Raw genomic sequence first — 19,611 nt, 5'->3', positions numbered from 1 at the left:
GATCCCGCGACATCGTGCTCAGCAGCCCAACACCATAGCCACTGAGCAACCACGGCGGGTATACAGCGGAATGTAGGCAATGTTATTGGTTTTGAAGGCAAAAAAATCACCTATAAACGGGGAGAGCGTTTAATTGAGTTGCACAGGCAACGCTTCGGCTCACCGACTTATGACTACGTCGGTGGTTGCCTAAATTTGACAGTGCAAATCCCCGGCGCTGACTTTCGAAGCGTTGGCGTTTATTCACAGCTGAGGCAAAATAGACTTTAAGCGAGTGGAAATACCCAAACGGTGGTTGTCTCATTGCTGGCTGAAACAAAAGGAAGAGTGAAATTTCACCGTTCATTAAATATATCTCTCGTCACGGCTAGGTGGTGTGCGCCTCTGCCAAATTTCAAGGATTCAACCATATCCATTAATCCGTCCACGAAAAAGAAATGGTCTTTGCAGTTGCAACACAGACGTTACACTTTGTAATAGGCGATCTGCCTTGGTTCAAAAAAATACATGCCTCTCCCCTTTGCCCCGCACACGAACATAGCATTTGCGATGACTGCTGCAGGGAACAAATTGTCGTGTTACTTCAAGTGGTTTGGTTACGAATACAAGTGAGCAATACTACGACAAATTCCTTCTCAACGTGAGGCTCACTACAGGTCGCCTTTGCAACGCAAGTCCATGATCACGACGTAAAAGTAAAGCACCGTCGTCTATCCACCTGAGTGTCTCCGCGACAATGAGACGTGCCTCGAAAACACCAATGAGTCGGTGTCCAGTTTGCTTTTTCGGCTTTTCCTATCTTTGCGGTCGTCTTCTTGACCGTCGCGACGCATTTACCACGAGTGGGGGACAAGGCACGGATTTTCATCGTGGTTGTGAGCACAAAAGGCACAGGGAAATAATGCTGGCCTGACCACGCGGATGGCTGAGAGCTGAACATCAGACAGCAGGGGGATTTCTTAAACAGTACAAAGGATGGAAAGCGATTAAACAACAAGAGGGCTGTTTACATTATTTGAATTTCTTAAAAACGGTGTGCAAAGTAGCGCAATCGTCGTGCTGCCTTCGCCAAGTTTTCTCATAGACACCTACGTACCGGCAGGTGTGAAGCCACCACTCCTCAGATAGGCACAAAGGCTCGGATAAGCCGCATGGACAGAGCTGTTTACGATAGTAACTCAGCGCACTCTCGCAGTGCGTGGCCAGAGCTGTCTTGGACACAGTTTCCACCACGTGCGCTCTCGCCTGCTCTTCATGAGTGGCTGCCGTCTTCGTGCACGTTGAAAATGTAACGGTCAAGAAGGCGCACTCCTGTGAACAGATTTCGTTATTTGGTTATTAGTTAATTAGTAATATCAAAATGCGGCCGGGTATTGAAAACGTGACCTTGTTATAAACAGCGCAGTTTTTCCTCGAATCACCCCTGTCGTCAATGTTCCATCATGTCAGACGAGAAGCGTCACACGAGTCGGTAAAATTATTCTTCTCAAAAACACGCTAACCATGTCCTGTTGTGAACATGCTTGCGTGCGTGCTGCCATTTTCTCTGTGTTGATTAATCGAGGATGAGCCCCTCCTTTCGACTAGGCTGTGCGAACGAACAGTTTAGCTTTCGGTGCAGAAAGCCGGCCTCAAAAAAGAGACCTAAAGAAAACACTGCCGGTAAGAGTCAACGTTCTCACTTTTTCTCACGCCAATGAGACCTTTTGTTAAACAGGGTTAGGGGATAACTGCGAAATCTGAAATCATGGGTCAGGTCACGCGTTATTTACGCACTTGTCACGGCCGATGTACTTGAGCGATCGACTGAGCTCTCTTGCTTTGAGAATGCACAACATTGGCGTCGCACCCATAATCTGATTCTACAGGAATTTCGCTATAGAAAGGAATGACAACAATGAAATACTGGAGAACATGGCTCTATGTTTCTGTTATGTACGAACAATTCAGCCTCAAGATACTGTCACTCCCAACTAATCCATCGGGAGACGCTAACAAAATACCACATTCTTGAGGGACAAATAAGTCAGATTATTGAACGCGAATTTCCATCTCTCCTTCATTCAAGCGGACTTCGACTTGTTCTTGCTGCTTATCATGCTCAGGTGCAGCACAAGTGAAACTATTTTTCTAAAACAGGGTTTTAACGAATGCGTCACACAGTGTGGACCCTCTTCGACACACTCCGTAATAATTGGATGCAGTTAGACGAATTTTTCTTTCTACACGCCACGTTGCATTCTCTGCTTGTCCTCCATAGTTTCACTTGCTTTGAAGAATCCATATTTTTGTCAACCTGCGAGCTCTTAAAAATAGTTGCTTTTTTTCGGAGAATCCTCGCAGTGCGGGTAGTAATGACGCATTGAGTCTTTCCTCGTGCACAAGTTGCGCCGACGTGTCATAATGTATTGCACTAACAAATGGACATAGCTTCTAGTGGGTGAGCTACGAGTCCTCAAATTATGGTACGATTTGAAAGCTTTCTCGACTTGATCGATGTTACCAACGGGAAAAAAATGGTAAAATTCAGACGCTCCGTATACTCCGTTCCTGTTGGCTTCATTTGAAAAGCATCCGTTCAGATTTTGAATTCGGGCTTCTAATTTCTCTCATTAAGAAAGCGCAGCTTAGTAGCTTGAGGACTTTAACATAAGATGGGTCCAATTGAGAGCAGAATTCTGAATGTTGCATTATTTCGTTCGTATCAAAAGGAAAACTAATAAAGGCAAATCAGTTTGCGTCGTAAATCAAAGTTTAACGAGATATAATTTCTCCAGTATTTAGCTTCTTTTACCCTACATTTGCCGCAAGCAGAAGTTGATATATATGTCAATATTCAAAATCAAATTTGCCAGAAGGTAAAAATTCCACGTTATTTTGCTACATCAAGGTAACAGATAAATATGTCCTAAAGCTACTGCAAGCTGCAATGCAGTAAGTGCCGTAGTTTGTTCTAAATATGGTCACAACTGAGACAGCAAAAACCTGTACGTTGCTTCTTGGACATTTATTTGTAGACCATATAGGTCCACTTGTTTTTAATACGTATATTTAGAATCTACAGGAAATAGGCTCTTTAATTATATAGAATGCAACGTTATAATCCAAGTAGAACAGCCACCATGGTTGCTCCAAAAGTGCTGAAAACCGAGGGCTCGTGCGGCCAAAGGGGGACCGCAAATTTAACAGTCGGTTGTTGCGATGTATTTGGTGACTTCTCGATATTCGAAAATACCGAAGTTTCTCTTGAAATACGAAAAACTAGTGAATAATTTTTCTTCGTATTGCAAACTTCGAACATTCGCCAACCCCTTTAAAATTATTGTTCCCTTAGAGGGCCCCTCACCAGGTTTCGCCACTTTGAGCTCACAAGCCCAGAGTATACATTGCGCGATAACGATCGTGTCTGCAAAGTATTACATCGCTACACGCCGCGGGAAGACCTGAAATTTCAAATCGAACGCCGTTTCCCCCTTTACCTCGCGGCCGCCGCCTTTCAAGCCAGCGCATGACGTACACGCGTTTGCACTCTGACGGGCTCGTGGTGACACGTGACTTCAATAATTCAAGGCACATCTGTGATTTATGTAATAACTTCTTTTAACTGGCGAATTAAAGCCTAGAGAAATAATAAAACACTAACACCGAATGTCTGGATGTTTTTGTTTGATTCGCACAGCAACAAGAGTGATGCACTTCCGTTTCGTCTGCTTGTTCCCATGTCGTGCAGTCATGCGTGCAGACACCGAAACTGTGTCGTTTTCTACCGCGTTCCAGGGCGGATCATGCTCTGTGATCCGCTTGCGTCTGCCTCAGTATTCGCGTAGCACTGACTTATACCGCTAGTCAGGTGTCCTCGTGCACAGTGAGCAAAATCATGCGCTCCGCGACACAAGACAATTACAACGGCTCGCACTAAGGCCGTCAGTGAAAACGCCCCGCAAAAAAAAAAAAAAAACGAGGAGAAAAAAAATTATGCGTATCCCACGCACTGTGGGAATCGATGCAAGCGAAGCTTTCTGTGCTGGTTGCTTTTATTGGCGACAATTAGAGCTTATGTTGATGTCGAAAGCTTAATGTCAAGGTTTAGTCTACAAACGAGTGTGGTGAGTTGATGCTAAACGTTACCTTTTGTGCACCACTGATGTTTGATTGCGTAGTACAGAGAACACACAGGGACAGGTGTTTTTGTTGAGGTGTTGTTGGGCGCCAGATTTCATGACCTCTGAGAGGGTTGAGCATTGTCATTGCATCACACTGCACATCGCATCGTGGCAGACGTATTCAACTTGAATTGGATTATGGGGCTGTACATGCCAAACCAGAATCAGATTGTTGGGGACGCCGCAGTGGCGGACTCCGGAATAATTTTGACACCATGATGTTCTTTACATGTCCGAAAGAAGAACTGCACGTGCTTTCCTAGTTCGCCCACGTCGAAATGCCGCTGTCGCGGTCCGGATACAATCCGCGACCTGTAGCAATGTCGTAGCCGCAAAGCTACCTCGGCAGGCATAGTTGATCTGATGGTCGACCGCTTCAGTAGTGTCACCACGCTCTTCGGTGCACATTAAACTATGCGGCTCTGCTTCCGCACGCCCGGCGTAATTTTCCGCTTGACATTGCTTTTCGCTTGACGGCACTTATTTTTCAGAAATAGCAGGGACGTACTATACCGTGCCTAGAACTTAAGCTTATCCACGTTATCCCTCCCCCTACCGTGTATGCGAACTGGCACTTCTCCCTACAGCTCTATTTACGTCCCCTCTGGACTTGCGCGTTCGTGGAAAAGGAAACGAAGCAGTTTCTCCAATGCTTTTGAGGGGAGTCGCGGATAATTACAGTTGTCAAGAAGCTAATGCGGCGAAGCTTAGGGAGCTGCAGAGGGCATTGTGCGCATTCGACGCGGTGGGGTCCACGCCAGTTTCCCGCGCCAACTTTCCTCTCCGATTCCCTCTGAGCTTCCCCCCCCCCCCCCCCGACGTGGTGTGCCGATATCAGCAGCAGCAATAGGAAATTCGAAGGAAGAGGTACAGGGAGCTTCGCTTTAAAAATGTAGGCGAGGTCCGTGACGTATGCATCACGCGGTTCTCCAGGTCCGGTATGGGAGAACGCAAGGAAGGACTTTTTTAGGCTTGTATCGCAGCTCAGAACGAGCAAAGAAAGGAAGGTGGAAGGGGTAATGAAAATGGACGGAGAACAGGGTGAACGCTAACTTCCACCTTATGGTTTATATTGTGACTCAGAAGGCTCCTCATACACTCCGCGAACCATGTGACATGAAGAGACAACAAAAAACCGAGCAACAAAACAAAAGTAACCACGTGAAAAAAAACATATTATGACAGCCTGTGGCGGCAGTCTCATACTGCCGCCACAGGCTTCCCGGAAAGCGCACTGTTTACTGGAGACTTCTTAATTGGCAAGGTGTGATCCGTGTCCCCGGTGGTTCCGAACCTCTCCACACTTGTCGTTGCTGTTAGTTGCGCCCTTTGAGGTTTATATTTTCCACACAAGAATATTCACCACCTGTCTTGCTTGCGTTTGCTTTCTCGAAAATGCTGCGGTCGCTACTTTCCTGTCAAGAATGCTCTGTCGTGCTGATAACGCGCATGCTGTTCGTGACCTGGAAGTACCGGGCTCGCACAGTTAAAGAAAAGAAATGCGGGCAAGACAGATGACGATTATTGTTGCGTGGCAAACATGCACTCCAAAGGGTGCAAGTGTATTCAAGAACAACAAGAGAGTAAACTTATCGGTAAGTCATGAGACTGATACTTCTTGAAAGCACTTCCGTTCGACTAGAGATGGGTGAACACGAGCTTTCTAGAATACGAATAGCAAATATCGAATCGAACATCGAATAGGTGAACGCAGACGCATACTTATAAAACAAGAATAGTTATTTTTGTATAACTAGGTTTCACGCCGGTACTGATTAGTGCTAAAAGACAACTATCAGGTACAAAGGATCCGTTTTAAGCACAAGGTCACTAACTGTTATTAAGGAGTCTGCGCGCGAGCGATTAACCTCAGCATTTTTAAAGCTTAAAAAGAAGACAGATGAAAGACTTGTGTGCCGCAGACATGGAAAGGAGCTCGTTGCAAGGAAAACATCAATGGTTCTAGCGTGAAGGATAACTGCTACATGGCTATGCTGTAAAAAAAGACTAAACCACAGACTACAAGCAAAGATCGCCGGTTGTCATGTTGGCTTCCACCGCGGTCATGACCGATTAGATTGGATTCGAGCAAACTTTATTTGTGCCTGCAGTTGCGCGCTCGCGCGCCCCGGCGAGGGCCTACGTCATCTACGAAGTCGCCGTTACTCGGCGTGGGTCTCCGCTCGCCGTTGCCGGCTCGCTGGGTCCCTGCCTTTCGAGCACCCCGAGGACCTGCTGGACGGCCCAGAGCTGTTGGCATTGTGTGTAGTTCTTCGCGGCTGCCTCGAGCCGCGGTGGGATCATTCTTGATCTTGCTTCTTCTAGATATTTAATGCAGTCCCACAAGATGTGCGTGTAATCTGCCGTCTCCCTCCGGCAGACTCTGCACTTATCCGTCGGGTATGTCTCGGGGTACATGTGATGCATCAGTCCCGGGCTCGGTAGCGATCCGGTCTGAAGCTGTCTCAGTAGCACCGCCTCCGCTCAACTCAGCCTCGGGTGCGGGAGTGGGAGAGTCCTGCGAGCCAGGCTGTAGGCCTTCGTGATGTCGTTGTAGTCCGTCATGCGGTCCTTGTCTCCGAACCACGTCGGACGGTCTGCCACCGGGGCGCGGTTGGTTAGCGCTCGAGTCACTGCGTGTGCCGTTTCATTGTGATTCTCATTGCGTTACGACACGTCGTCCGCGTGCGCCGGGAATCCCTTGAGTCTTACTTTTCTGTCTTGTAGTTTGGCAGCTCGCAGTACGCGCTCAGCCTCCCTGCAGATTTGGCCTTTGGCGAAGTTTTGCACCGCCTGTCTCGATTCATTCAGCACTGTGCGGCAGTCTGCGTCGGAGATGGCCAGGGCGATGGCTACCTCCTCCGCTTGTTCCGCTCCGGCGCTCCTCACGCTCGCTACTGTCCTCGTGGCGCCGGTTGACGCCTCTATGACGACCGCTGCCAAGGCGTTCCCTTGGTATTCGGCCATGTCCACGTACCGCGCGTGCTTGTCGTTGGCGTACAGGTCGATGAGAGCCTTGGCCCTCGCCGCTCTTCCCTTGTTGAACTCGGGACTCATGTTCTTGGGTATGGGGTCGATTCTGGTCTGGCGTCGGACCTGTTCCGGGAAGGGGAACTTCATTTCCGCCACGTTCGAGCGTCCTATTCCCAGGTCGTCCAGTATCTTCCTCCCAGTTTTGGTCGTGGAGTGCCGCTCCAGTTGAGAGGTCCATTGCGCTTCGGCTATTTCTTCGAGCGTGTTGTGTATGCTGAGTTGTAAAAAGCGGGTCGTGCTTGTGGACTTGAACAGGCCCAGCGACGTCTTGTACGCTCTTCTGATGATCACGTTGATTTTGTTGCCTTCGTGTTGCAGCCATCTGTGATAGGCTGCAACGTACGCGACGTGGCTGATGAAGGATTGGACGAGCCTCATTAGACTCTCTCTCTCTCTCTCTCATTGCAGCCTTCCGGGAAGTTACTCGTTTGAGCAGTCGAAATGCATTGGCCGCTTTTGCCATGAAACGGGTGATGGTTTCGCCGTTTCTTCCGTGCTTTTCGATGACCAGGCCTAGGATCCAATATTTTGCCGACCTCGGGTATCAGGTTGCCGGATTTGGTTACGATTCTGATTTTTTCGTATTCGTCTTGTCTTGTCTTGCCTCTGCCGTTGTTGGTACCCTATTGCAAAACTCAGTGCCACTGGGACACAGTGCGCCCGATTATGGGCCCAGCGCCGCGCGCGGGATGCTGGGGCGCTGGGCAGGCTCAGCGTACTGGGAGGCGCTGGCTACTCGTGCGAAAAACAGCCCTAGAGCCTTAAATATGCAGTGCCTGGACACCGTATATATTTTTTTGAATACAGAAAGCAACAAAGGGCGTTGTAGTGCAATAAAAAAAGAAAAAAAATGTAAAAATAAAACTGCCCTGAGCAGGATTTGAACGTCCGAGTTGCAGATCCCGATCCAGGCACTCCACCGCTACGCCACGCCAGCTTTTTTTTTCTTTATTGCATGGAAATATCTGTAATGTCCAACCAATGCAGTTACATTACATATGAACAGACATGAGAAACAGTCACACACAGTATGCAGTCCAATGACAGTTCAAATTTCTGGCAAACAAACACAAGCGTCCAGACACGAGATCCATTCAGGTAAGGGATCACATGTAGCCACCACACTACGGACTTGAGCAGTCTCTTCTCGGAAGATAGACCTTGTCGAGCGAGGTGGCTCGGCATGTCTGTCGATCATTCGACTTCTCCATAATGAATAAAGTCCTAATACCATAAACAAATAGTATGGTGTATTACTGGCTGTCTTTTTGAAAAGAAAGAACCGGATGCCATAATATGTGAGAGGAAAGTCTTTTTTGAGAGTTCTTCGTAAAATGTCCCAAAAACGAAATGCGTCACGACAAAGTATAAAGCAATGTTCTATTGTCTCGGGTTGATTGCAAAGTCTACAATTTGTATTCCAGGGTACATACAGTCCTTTTTCCTGAAGCCACGTTTTAACTGACAGTGTGGAGGTGTGCAGCTTAAAGAAAAACGTTTTCGCTGCTGGCGCAATGCACATTCTACGAACACGGCAAAGAACATCTTGACCAAATAGAGACACATGCGGCTTTCGGTACAGAGGTTCAGGGAAAACGTTATGTGCTACATTTAGCGACGTGTGATTAACGATAAACAAATATTCAAGGGTGAATCTGGCTTTTAAGAATGAAATAGTGTCGACAAGTTCCTTTAGGAAGCGCATAACGGTAGTTCTTAAGCAAAGTTTGTCGTGACAAAAAGAAAAGGGAGGTGTGACGCAAGACGTGCTCGATTAACTGCAAGAAGGAATGGATGACGGACATTTTTAAGCTAAAATAAGCGCATGACCAATTGTCGCACAAACAAATGCACAAGACCCAGGCCTCCCTTTTAAAGCGGAAGAAAAAGGTTGCCCCTTCTCATGGCTTCCCAGGATGAATGCCAAATAAAACATGGAAATATTCTATGAAATTCCTGGATATGGACACGTGAGCAGTGCAAGACCTGCAGAACATAAAGAAGCTTAGAAGCGAGAAATGTATTGCATGCCTTAGCCCTCGCAAAAATGGAGAGATCACTTCCCTGCCAGGTTGTCACCTTTGGACGGATAGTGGTTATCGTGGACGCCCAATGGGGTCCACTATTACGGAAGTTATCGAGAGGTACCCCAAGATATCGCAACGGAGACGGATTCCAATGAATATTAGCGAATACAGAGGGAGTGAGGGCCGACATGCCTAGCCAAAAGCCTCTACTTTTGTCAAAATTTACAGTAGCTCCGGCAGTCTCACAGAAATGCAGGGTAGCGTTTATTGCCTTGGCAATGCTTGGCTTATCGACGCAAAAGAAGGCAATGTCATCTGCATAAGCTAGCACTTTAATTTCCTTATCGGCGTACTTGTATACTTTAATGCTCGAGTCACAAAGCACGCTTAAGCAAAGCGGTTCTAAGTATATGGTGAAGAGTAACAGCGAGAGCGGACAACCCTGACGAACGGATGACTGTACCTGTATTATGTCTAAGAGGCTACGGTTCACAATTAACTTTGTATTGCAATGTTTATAACAAAGTGTTATACCATTGTATAATACATCTCCTAACTGAAAATGTCGCAGAAGTTGGAACAAAAATTTGTGTTGAACCTTATCAAAAGCTTTGGTGAGGTCAATCTTAAGAACAGCTACTTGATCCGTACTACCATCTGTGCACTCAAGGACTGAACGTGCGATATGAACATTTGTCTGTACAGAGCAGCCTCGAATTCCGCATGTTTGATGATCACCTACTAATTTAGTAATGACTGTCTGCAATCTATTTGTCAGCACTGTTGCAAAGATTTTGTAATCCACGTTACATAACGATATCGCCCTATATCCGTTTACCCTCTTTATTATTTCATCATCAGTGCTCTTTGGTATTAAGGTTGTGTGGCTCTCATAGAAAGATGGAGGAAGCTCATCATATTGATAGGCTTACTCGAAAAGCTGCTGAAGAAAAGGACACAGGAATTCCTGAAATTTTATATAAAATTCAGCACTAAGGCCATCAGGGCCAGGCGTCTGGTTCTTCTGCAGCGTTTCTACGGCAAAATTAATTTCTTCTCGAGTGATTGGCCCACCAACGCTGAGGCGACTGTCTTCTTCTAAGTGTGGCATAAGCGAAATAAACTGATCAGCGTTTTCTTCGTATCCATTCTGAGGCTTACCTGCAGTGAAAAGATCTTTATAATGAGCTTCAAATAGGCTTATTATTTGGGACGTTTCTTTGTATATAGACCCACCTGACTCAATTTCCAATATTTGCTTAGGAAGGGCGTATCGCTTTTCATCACCGAGAGCCCTTTTTGTGGGCTGCTCTTCTGTGAAGCGAGTTGTGCGTGTACGCACCATTGCTCCTTTGTACACTTCCGTCTCATATTTCTTTATTTGTGCGCGAACTGTATTTATTTCGTCACTATACAACCCTGGTTCCTGGCTTTCTAAAGCGTGCAGCTTGTGCAGTAGATCATGAAGGTAATGCTTTTCAGCTTTTTTTCTTTGAGACAGCTCACATGAAATGGCAATCGCCTCATTTTTTACTCTATTTTTCAACATTTCCCTTTGAGCAAACAATTGAAGCTGTTGACATTGTGTTGTTTCTAGCCATAATTCTTTCACTTTGTTTTCAAAACTTTCCTCTCGTAAAAGTTGTGTATTAACTTCCCACAGTTCCCAGTTTGGAGCAAACTTGCGAAATTTTCGGGGACCCCATGAAACAGCTACTAAACAGTGGTCTGTGAAAAATACAGGCTTCACGGCGTAGTTGTGAATGTGAAACCAGAGATTCGTCGAAACATACACACGATCAAGTCTAACATGGAAGACGCCATGACAGTGCGTGAACCACACCCAAGAAGGTGTGTAGGCTCCCACGTCTATTAGATTGTGATCTTCCGTTAACTGATGCAGGAAAGTAGCACTTGCATCATAACGATTAGTTAGGTATGAGTGATCTTTGGAATCACAAACACAGTTGACGTCTCCCAGCAATACCAAATCCCTGTCAGTATCTAGGAGCGGAGCAAGTAAGAGGAAGAAAGCCCTCCTGTCATTCACTTTTGAGGGAGCATAAACGCGAATAAACCGCCAATTTCGGCCATGAAAAGAGAGGTCACAGCATATAAGGCGGCCTTCCCCATCAACACGTAGCGACAATGAAGAATGATTTAATTGCTTTCTGATTAACAAAAAGCATCCAGCGGAAGCACCACATGCTTCGCTAATGCACACCTCGTAATCAGGTTGGAAAGTTTGCAGCGCAAGGTTGATATCTCCAGCAGATGATATCTTTGTCGCTTGCACTGCACCAAATTCAACTTCATGCTGCCTAAGCACGTGTAGTCACTGCTGCTGGCGCCTTATATTCCTCAGCCCACGTACGTTGAGTGTCACTACACATAAGGGGAGGGTGAAGGTGGCAGCCATTTTGCTCACCTAAAGCTTTTGTGTTTCTTCGCCCTTGGCCACAGGTAAATCTGTGGTCTTGCTCCCTTTGGACTTCTTTGTGGCACTCTCCTGATTACGCTGATAAAACCGGCGTGGCACATTATCATCAGGAGAGGGAGTTCGCTGAGCACTAGACGACGCTTTCTCGGGCGCCTGTAGTGCACTTTCTGTTGCTTCGTCGTTGCATGGCGCCCGATTTTTCCTCGCCTGACTTATGTCCATCGCCTCTTCCTCTTCTTCCTTGTCATCAGGGGGCTTTTCTTTAAGACTTGCTAGGCCAGGTGGGCAAACTGAGTCATCCTCGCCTGTAGCTTCGCTAGTATTACTTGAGCTGTTGTGACTGCTTGGCATTGGCTTCAAGGACTCCTGGTCTTCGTACCTAATGCGACATGTAGTCTCTCCGGTGGCACCTACTATATCTGTAGAATCCATGAGCTGTCCAGTTGTGGCTCGTCTGCGCTATACTGCCCAGAACGAAGCTTATTGGCGTATGTGGATATGCAGGCGTCCGCTGAGTGACCAAATCGGTGGCACTGTAAGCATCTCGGTGTTCTGCATTGTCGAAGAAGGTGTCCCACACGTTTGCAACGAAGGCACAGCAGAGGCCTACCGGAGATAAGTGCGAGGCACTGGTGTCCATAAATGGACATAATGTGCGGTATTGAGCTTACGGTGATAGTGTCCTTGAGCACCAAGGAAACCTCCCGGTTTGTTGTCACCCACTGTTCCATACCACTGCATCTCCATACTTCTCTCTCCACCGACTTCACCTGACCATAGGTCTGGAACGCCTCTTCAACGCGTCGAGGTTGAAGGTGCGGTGGAAGCCATAGTGACTTAAGCTTGATGTTTTCAGTCTCCGGATCTATCACCATGCACTTCAGCCCTTTGACACGGAGCTCACCACAGGCGACCAGAGTCTGTTTTGCCGCACTACTAGCGCAAGTAACCATCCATACATGGCTCATTTGATACTGTCCGACACCTACAATATCTGAAGTATTCACTACCTTAAGCAGAGCGTCTCGGAAGTCAGGAGCACGGTATGGCCTGCCACTCAAGTCCGCATGAAGGAAAATAGGATTCAAAACGTCGTTACCGGTTGGTAGACGCGGGAGGACAACTTTGTAACTTGCATCTTCGTTCATTTTCGAGCACTGCCGTTCCACACGGCTTCTTCTTCTTCTCCTTCTTCTCCCAGGCGCACCGATAGCGTGAAGACGGACTCGGCGGATACCCTAGGCCTAAGCTTCGGTGGGGACACCAGCAGACGAACATAAACGGATAATTTGCCATGTCAAAATCGAGAAGCAGTTTTAGTTTCGCAGAGCTACGTCTCGCACAGACATGGTAGATGCGCTATCGCCCAGCAGCTAAAACTCACGCCAGTTCTACAAAGAAAATTTTGCTGCTGTCCGTATTCAGTAGCATGCTCGGAAGTGCCCCAACATCGATTTTCACCTGAGATTGCCCTTTTAACGTCGAAAAAAAATCATAAAGACCCGGGACGCTGTATGGGCTGTTACTGCCGATTTCAATAGCCGTTTCTTGTTCTTCACGCGATGGATCTGAAACGTTTTCTTAGTTCAGTGATGCCTTTAAGTCAACACGTCAGTCTAGTCATATATTTTCGTCAGAGAAGCGCACGCTAGTGCTTGGAGCCTTCGGCGATAGCACATATACCTGTGTTTAGGACGCGTCAAATCAGCGGTCATCGCTTCTTGTGCTGGTACTGCAGACATGAAAAAAAATTGTTTATTGAAGAACACTAATGCGAAAGCTGAAATATAGAGTGATTTAGCCTTGTTAGGCTTCTTGATTCCTGAGCCTAGACGCGCCGATAGCGTGAAGACGGACTCGGCGGATACGCTAGGCCTAAGCTTCGGTGGATACCGGTCTCGGCGCGGCTAGCTGGCGAAAGCTAAAATGTGTGTATTTGAGCCTCATAACTTTTTTTTAGTACAATAGGGAAAGTGCATGCGTCCGAATCACCTCAGCTTTGTTATCGGTGCGATAATATCAGTCAGCGATAGGCTTCGAACTCGGGGTCCGTTCGCGCGCGTCTGAACGACTTCTGAATTTCATGTCCACTCCACAACACTGCGACAAAAACGCGGCGTCCTATGCGTTTGCGTGGTTTCGTTCAAGAATTTAGCTATCCGCCCAGTCAAAAGAGAAAATGAAAAAAAAACGAAAGTGATCTTCAGTGTCAAATGTCCATGAATAAACAGGGCAGCTCACGCACCTTTATTCCAAGCTGCGACACAAAATAGGGTTTTATGACCCCAAGATATAGCGTTATTTAGGACAAGAGACAAGTGTCAGGCGATGAAATTGTATAAAGCATTTAATATTCAGCAGCGCTCGTCCTTGCGTACTGGAACCAGCGCGGCACAAATACAACCAGCGCAGTTTCCAGCGCGAACCAGCGAACAGCAGCAAGAGCCAGTGCCTGTACAGCACAAACCAGTGCGCCCCAGCGTCATGGAAGTGGAACCAGCGTCTCTTACAGTGTGACCCAGCTCTTATCCAGCGTTCTCACTGATGTTACAGTGAGTCCCAGCGAGCGCCACCGTACCCAGTGCGACCCAGTGCCGAAAGAACGCGCTGGTTTCACACTGGAAGACGCTGGTTTTTGCAATAGGGTAGGTGGGAGTATGAGAAGCTCTGATTTGCTCGGCGAACATCTCAGTCCGGTGCCTTCCAGCTGGTCTTGTATCGCGTCGACGGCGGCTTGCAGCGCGCCCTCGATGTGGGCGTCCCTGCCACCGGTCGCCCACAGCGTGATATCGTCCACGTAGATGGTGTGCCTGACGTCTTCGGTGCCCGCGAACTTCTCGGCCACTCCGATCATTACCAGGTTGAACAGCGTCGGCGACATGACCAATCCCTGCGGTGTGCCGGTGCTCCCGAGCTTCTTCTCATGCGTCTGGAGGTCGCCTGCTCGTAGCTCGGCGGTCGTGTCCGTGGGGAAGTCTTTGATGTATTTGTAGGATCTTTCGCCCATGTTGAGCTTGAAGACTTGGGACAGAATCGCCGAGTGTTTCACCTTATCGAAGGCGCTTTGCAGGTCGAGCCTCAGGATTGCCTTGTCGCAGGCGCTGCCTACATCATCGATGATTTGGTATTTCAGCTGCAGCATCGCGCCCTGCGTGCTTAGGTGCTGACTGAAGTCGATCACCGTGGCCGGGTACAGCCCTTCTCGTTCCAGGTAGTCTTGCCACCTGCTGAGCAGGATGACTGAAACCTGTGGAAAAATCCGGCGAAAGCTGACGAGAAAGCTGGCATGACCCAGTTTGTTTCTTTGTTGCTTCGAAAGCCTGTTGTTGCAGCTCTGATGATTTGCGATACTTTGTTTGGCATACCCATAACCGTAACCAGACTTTACCATTCGGTTTTTGCCAAATATTTGCTCAACTCTGAGGATGAGAAAACACCCAATAGTTCATTTCCGAATACGAACAGTTAGTGTGTAATATCCGATTCGCCCTCAAAACTTCGAACTCATTGGCAGCAGCGGCAGCAACCAGCGCGCACGTCTCCTGAATCTGCGCTTCCTCTATTTGCAGGTTGGTTATCTATTTTTACACAGCTTTTTGTTTCCTGCCGCTGCTGCCAAGGTAACTGTTGTAGATCGCGCATACATTATGTTACACTGCTGCGCGTGCCGACAGTTTATTGCTGACGGCTGTCCGTCGATACGCTGTTCTGAGTGTGATTCTGTCTTTCATCTTGGACCCTGTAGTGGCGTTTCGGAGGATACGTACAAATCGAAACGAAGGAACACATATAAATCCTGGAAGTGTCAGTCATGCAAGGGTGGTAGAAAATCCCATATTGCAAGTGAAGAACGGCCGTCCGAACGAGAGCTAATCACTCGGCTTAGGCTTCTTGCAATGGAAAGTAAGATTGACTCTCTCCTGGCCTTGTCTGGCAAGCTTGAGCCACTTGAATCATCTTTCCAACTACTCTCTGATAAGCTCGACGACTTTCGAACACGTCTTCTTGCCCAAGAAAAGTTAACCAAGGAAGTTACGAGGCGGGTTGAACAGCTCGAGAAGGGGGAAGGGGCCAGCGAAATTTCACAGCTCAATCTGGACGTACATAACCTAGAGTGGCGCAACCGTCGTCTGAACATTGAATTTCACGGCATCCCGGAGTCTGATGATGAAGATTTGATGAAGAAGGTTAACGACATAGGTACGACACTGGAGCTTAAACCGCTGTGCTCGAGCGACATAACAGCCATACACAGGCTTCCTGCTAAGCCGGGTAAAACACCCCGTACAAAAATGACGCTTGATTATGCATGGATATATTGTTGGGGAATTGTTGAAACAACGGACTTCTACAAATTTTCAAAAGCAGTTCAGTTCGCTCAACACTTGCACAACAATATTACCGTTGAGTGTTCTCGATAAACAATTTATTGGGTAATTTGTGTTGATTTTTGTAGTTGTTTTTTTTTTTGTGTAGCAGTTGAGTCCAGTATACAATAATTAGGACACGCATATGAAGACATTCCAAACATTTATTGCGATGCGTTCCAACCTCATTCCTGTCACTTTGCGGCAGGTAGGTTCTTCTTTCGCCTCGCTTTCATTAAAAGAAAATAATGTGTGACCGATGGGGTGGAATCGAAGGTCGGCCATCGAGCCCGGTGCTCTAAACATTAGGCCACGAACGCGCGCATGCTCCTCGTGTTCGACAGCCAATAAGTTCTGAAATGCTTGGCGCGTGCGCAGCGCGCCACTTCCTCGTGCTGTCGCTAAAGCTGGCGCTTTCAAGCGTCTATTTCCGGGACCGCCCCACTTTCGTAGCCGTTTTCTCTCTCTAAAAACTGCAGCGTTAGAGTAGCTTCATGACCGCCCAAGTTCATAACGATTTATTTCTTCGCCGGTGTACAAATGCCATCGTTGTTTTAACATACACTAGATGACATAGCAATTGGTACGATCCAAAATGAGCACGTTTCGGGGAGCAGAAGAATGCGAAGTTCACTCGCAAACACGGTGACTACGCGCATGTGGAGTTCCCCAAAAGTAGACACGGCGGCGGCGCGGCCGGCTATAAGACAGGCGCTGACACTCGACGACGCTACCTCCGAGCATCCGACGCGCTGTGGGAACCGTAGGATGCAAGCGGCGCACATGCTGCACACATACACGTGAGAGATCTTCGAATTTCTTGCGATGCACCCTGTGTCCGGAAAGTAAATATAGCTATATTTATCCAACGGCCGTGGTACTAGAGATAAAACAACGAACACGCTTTGAGATCGCAGCGCGCAGCCGCTGTAACCATTGACTTCAAAGAGCTTCTGATTTAGAAACAGCCGCAACAGTATCGCAGCTAATCGCTGTACCTGCGGCTGCTCCCGACTCTCGCCTTGCAAGAAGCATGCAATTTATTTGAGCCGCGCCGAACTGTCGTCACTGTGGTCCTCTCCCAAGCCTGCAGGACAGGTCCCGTATGTTCACTTAAATAGAAGAACACCAAAGGGAAATGAAAGAAATACAGGTAACGGACTTACTTATCACACCTTACTTGTCACCTCGTCATCTGCAAAGATGCTATAAAGTATTCCAGTACCGTTACTTTTGTAAAAATAATAAAATTAGTAGTATTTTTATTTCAAGGTAGCGCTACCAACGTCAAGGCAGCGTTCGGATGTGTGCGTGTGCGCACGCGGTTGAAACCGTTGTAGCTTCGTTTTGAGCACACTTTTGCAACACTACACATCGTTACCGCTAGTTTCGTAGCCGCATATTTTGTTCGTAGTATTTGTTGTTTACGCTACAAATTAGGTTGTTCTTGAAACTTTATGAAGGTTAGTGGATGAAAAATTATTACTAATTAGTTAGTCGTTTTTCCATGCGGTTATTTTGTGTTTGAAAGGTTTTTATAACTCCATACGATAGTGAAGCTGTGAACGGCTTTCGGACTCAGTTAGTTGGTTGCCTTGTGTGGTGATTCACGTTTCGTGCTTTTCGATGAAAGTACTTTTTCTTTTCGGACATCATGACGCACATTTTAGTGAAATTCTTTAACGGCGATAAGTGGGACGTTTATCCTTTGAAGTCGTTGGCTGACTCAGCTACTAGTCTTCGACTGATGTGTGAGCCTGGCTGTTTTGATGAGTTGCGCGGCAGAGGTCATGATGCCTGTTGGAGACAAGGCACCCCGAAAGAGTCGCAGCCGAGCTTCTGCAGATAGGTAAGTAATCTCGTTTTCTTGGGCACGTAGCCTTTTTTCTATTTTGACATTGACAAGCATGAGATGTTAAGCACACCGTTCACTTTCTTCAAGCAAACCGTATGTCCCAGAGCGAAAGCGCTCGATACTAACGCTCGCTGCCGCCGTCACTTCGTTTGAAACTATAGTAGGCGAAGGGGCAGCGGCGCCCCACGTGCGTATAATTGCATTGCTTCATTTGTTCCTGCCTAATGACCTTTCCCTAATTTGTATGAGAGAACAGAATTGGAACATAAGGATCGGCTTCTCTGAGCAGTGATAATTTTGTACAGTGGCCACGCCATCTTTCATAGGGGCTCACGTTGGCCGTCTAAGCGCTTGTTATCGCGTTCCCATACGTGAGAGGCACGCTGCCTTTCAAGGTGTTTAGGCAGACACTGCGAGCTTATGAGAACCGCGACAAATAATTGTGGGTGTGCAGCTGTGCTACGCTTGTACCACACTCGTACCGCAAGGCAGTGTTGCACTTCTTGCTTACGCATATCGTAACTATGGCGGCCTCCGTGGCAATTTGGGGCTCGAGGTCGTGGATGCGATCCCTGCAGCGGCCGCATTCCAAATGAGCGAAATGCAAAAACGCTCGTGCATTGTGTATTGTATGCACGTAAAAATTTCCGGGAACTCAAAATTAATACGGCGCACCCAACTACGACGTGCCTCATAATCAGATCGTTGGTTTGGCACGTGGAACATCAGAATTATTTTTTTTTCCGTAGTGGCTCATCGTATACCATGCGGTTAGTGTGATCACCTTTTGTGCCGTAGCGGTTAAGCGCGCCTCGATTTAGGTTGCGGCTAATGATACGGCGCACCGCGAAATATATTTCGCCTCTTTGGGATTTGCGGAGAACGGCCAACGGATTAGTTACAGCTTCCGCGCGGTGACTGTACACAGATACACAGCGCAAATGAACAGAGGTTTGATGACGACGTCGGCAAAGAACACAGCCGCCGACGGGCTCACCTTATCGCCTATCACCGCCGAAACTACCGCAGTAAGCATCTTTATCTAGCGCGGCGGGTTGCCGTTGAAGGCGTACCGTACAATTTTAATAGGCGATAACCGAAACATGCCACCGTTCTCTGCTGCCTCTTTGAGTTGGACCGATGCGAATGTGCGTTGCTTGCAGAAGCGAAAGGAGCGCCACTCGGCGCGTTGTCGCCTCGAGCACCGTTTGCGCGGTGAAGAATGACGCGTGAATGAAGCTAGCTCACTGCGCATACGCTACCGCGCAAAACACGCAAGGGCGTGTACGCGACGGTCTGCACACAAATCGCATGGGATGTTCGGAGACACGCCGGAGCGGCTAGCTTCAGAGAGGCAGTGCATGTTCTCACTCGTACAGGCACGCTCACGCTCGCATCGCTCTCGGCGTCCAGCAGAAGATTCCAGATATGGAATCTTTGGGCAGAAGTCCAGCAGAAGGTCATTCCTTCTACTGGACTTCTGCCCAAAGATTCCATATCTGCTTGGTGTTGGCTATGCACTGTCGCGTGGTATTTGGTTCTGCGAGAGAGCCGGGAGTATTTCTCCCCGCTGTGAAACTTTGCTGTGCGTGTCTTAGCTAACATTTACCGTAGTGACCCATTTTTTTCCTTTTCTAGACAGCACTCGTAAAGAGTCGCAAATTTTTACTTGCCAGTATAATGTGTACTTCTATTTTGTGCGTAGTTATGTGCAGTGTGTGGCAGA

General features: G+C 47.6%; 1 pseudogene; it reads right to left on the bottom strand.

Moving 5' to 3' along the window:
- Positions 1–6,311: 6,311 nt before the first annotated feature.
- LOC142558361 (uncharacterized) lies at positions 6,312–14,670 on the bottom strand (annotated as a pseudogene).
- Positions 14,671–19,611: the final 4,941 nt, after the last annotated feature.

Source organism: Dermacentor variabilis, chromosome 9, assembly GCF_050947875.1.
Source record: "Dermacentor variabilis isolate Ectoservices chromosome 9, ASM5094787v1, whole genome shotgun sequence".
Lineage (NCBI taxonomy): Eukaryota > Metazoa > Arthropoda > Arachnida > Ixodida > Ixodidae > Dermacentor > Dermacentor variabilis.
The sequence above is the reverse complement of the archived record's forward strand: the minus strand, read 5'-3'. Positions and strand labels throughout refer to the sequence as shown.